General features: G+C 36.9%; 1 protein-coding gene and 1 long non-coding RNA gene across 2 annotated transcripts in view; one reads left to right on the forward strand and one right to left on the reverse strand.

Moving 5' to 3' along the window:
• LOC128249267 (uncharacterized) overlaps positions 1–883 on the forward strand; it is a 5,263-nt gene extending 4,380 nt beyond the window's left edge. Inside the window, exon 2 of the long non-coding RNA XR_008265355.1 lies at positions 432–883. This is a non-coding gene — a long non-coding RNA (uncharacterized LOC128249267). The remainder of the gene's footprint in view (positions 1–431) is intronic.
• Positions 1–2,500, reverse strand: part of LOC106884186 (ubiquitin-protein ligase E3A) — a 42,701-nt gene that overhangs the window by 35,406 nt on the left and 4,795 nt on the right. The window lies entirely within an intron of this gene.

Raw genomic sequence — 2,500 nt, forward strand, 5'->3', positions numbered from 1 at the left:
AGAAAGGAAGAATACAAAAAACCATTTTGACTTAGCCAGACCTTACAGGCTAGTAAATAATTCTAAGCAGATTTTTAACTATCACTGATTTTATTTGTTTTTTTTGTTTCTGATTTAGGGACCATCTTATCAGACTATGTGCTTTTGTACCTCATTCATTGATATCGCCATATTTTCCATTGAAAAACCTTTAAATTCGGAATCACTGCTTGATAGCATGAAACTCCAATCCATTTTCACAGTTGAAAAAAAAAAAAAATCGATGCCAAAAAAATGTGGAAAAAAAATGTAATAATACAAATAATAAGAACAAAATTTGGCTAATTATTCCTTATGGAGCTCAAGTTAAAACAAAAATTATTAAAGAGATTTTAAATATAATTGAGATATTCATTTAGAGATAATAAAAAATATAATAACATTTTTTCTAGTGTTCTCACATGGCCTCAGACTCAAAAGTGCCTGGAGGAGGTAGTGCTGCCCTGGGTCAAGAGGGTGTCTGCTGGAAGACCCTATGTCAAGCAACAAGACTTTGCACCATGCCACACAAGCAGAAGAACCCAGTCGTGGCTGCCAGACAATTTCTGCAATCACATCACCCCTAACATCTGGCCACCTAACTGCCCAGACTACAACCCTTTTCATCATTATGTGTGGAGCATATTTGAGCGAGAGACCAACAAAACTCCTTGTAACACCAAAGACGAACTGAAGGCAAGGACTGTGGCAGCATTCACCAACTTAAACAAAGAGTTGCAGGAGATTCCCAAGTCATCTGGAGGCCGTGGTTGAAGCCAGTGGCGATTTTATTGAATAAATTTACTCTTTAGTACTTCAAGATATCCTTTATGTAATTTTGGTAAATATATCTGTTAAAATGAGATGTCAGTGTTATTTTCATTTTTGCGTAATTTAGACGACCGTTTATTCACCGCACCCTGTACATATATATGATTACACAACAGGCTTCTTTCAGTTTCCAGCAACCAGATTCACTCACAAGATTTTGGTTGGCCTGAAGCTATAATAGAAGACACTTGCCCAAGGTGCCACACAATGGGACTGAACCCAGAACCATGTGGTTGAGAAGCAAGCTTCTAACCATACAGCCACGCCTGTGCTTATAAAAATTTTTCTCCAATAAAACAAATTTGATCTGCAAAAATGTGTTTCCCGATAACTAATCTTCCTCCTAACATGCGTTTGTAGAAATGGGATGGGATCATTGTTCCACTGGGATGGGATCAAGTCGTCGCATGTTTTTGGTAGCTAGCATTCACCTCCCTTCAATTGTGTGCATGAACAATGTCATCATTTTGAGAAACAGTGAATGACTCAAGCAGTGGAGGATGTATGCAAACACACACACACACATGGTGCAGATGTGGCTGTGTGGTAAGAAGTTTGCTTCTCAACCACATGGTTCTGGGGTCAGTCCTATTGCATGGTACCTTGGGCAAGTGTCTTCTACTATAGTCTCGGGCCAACCAAAGCTTTCTCAGTGGATTTGGTAGACAGAAACAGAAAGACACCTGTCGTGTGTGTGTGTGTGTATTGTTGCTATTATATATATATATATATATATATATATATATTATAAATATATAGTTAAACTGTTGTATGTTCAAATTTGGCCAAATGCATTTTTTTCAATATCTCTTTTTGCTTGCAATAGCCGCATCTTTTGGTCAAACTATCGTATGTCCAGCTGCTTCAGATGCCAAGATATCAAAAATTGTCAAGTGTAGTACAACGGTTTTGCTATGGGATGGTGAAACTTTTTTCGTTTTCTGAAAAAACCTTTTGGACTTAGGACACTTTTGCAAAATAGCAACGATATATATATATATATATATATATATATATATATATCGTTGCTATTTTGCAAAAGTGTCCTAAACTAAAAACCACATTCTATGTGGACTTTTAAGCTATGTCTTGCAGAGGACTAATTGGGCCTGTGGCGCCAAACTAAAGAGAACAACGATAATAAAGCCTTTATTGGTACCCTTCTAATATGGTATTACTTTAAATTTAATTTAAATGAAAAACTAGTAAGTTCACAAATTTTGGGAGTTTTTTTTAAATTTGAATTTTCAACTGTTAGCATATAACAAATCCTCATCCAGGCCTGATCCCACTGCTGGATGTTCAAGAACCAAATGACGGATAGAATTTCAATCCTGGATTCATCCCGATTCCAAAGAGGTATAATATGTCTATGCAGAGATACACGGGTCCTGGACGGACGGACAGACAGAATTTCGCGTTTATTAAGCACACAATCACACACATACATCTTCCTATCTATGTTTTTCCCCCCACAGACAATCCCTAAGTCATGAGGATGTAAACACATCAGCACCAGTGTTGGTGTGTTTACACTTATGACTTAGCGATTCGGTAAAAAGTGTCTGATAGAATAAGTATCAAGTTTTTAAAAAAATAAGTACTGGAGTCAATTTCTTGGGTAAATTTTCAGCTCAACACCCGCACGTTT

This window comes from Octopus bimaculoides, chromosome 13 (genome assembly GCF_001194135.2).
Source record: "Octopus bimaculoides isolate UCB-OBI-ISO-001 chromosome 13, ASM119413v2, whole genome shotgun sequence".
NCBI lineage: Eukaryota > Metazoa > Mollusca > Cephalopoda > Octopoda > Octopodidae > Octopus > Octopus bimaculoides.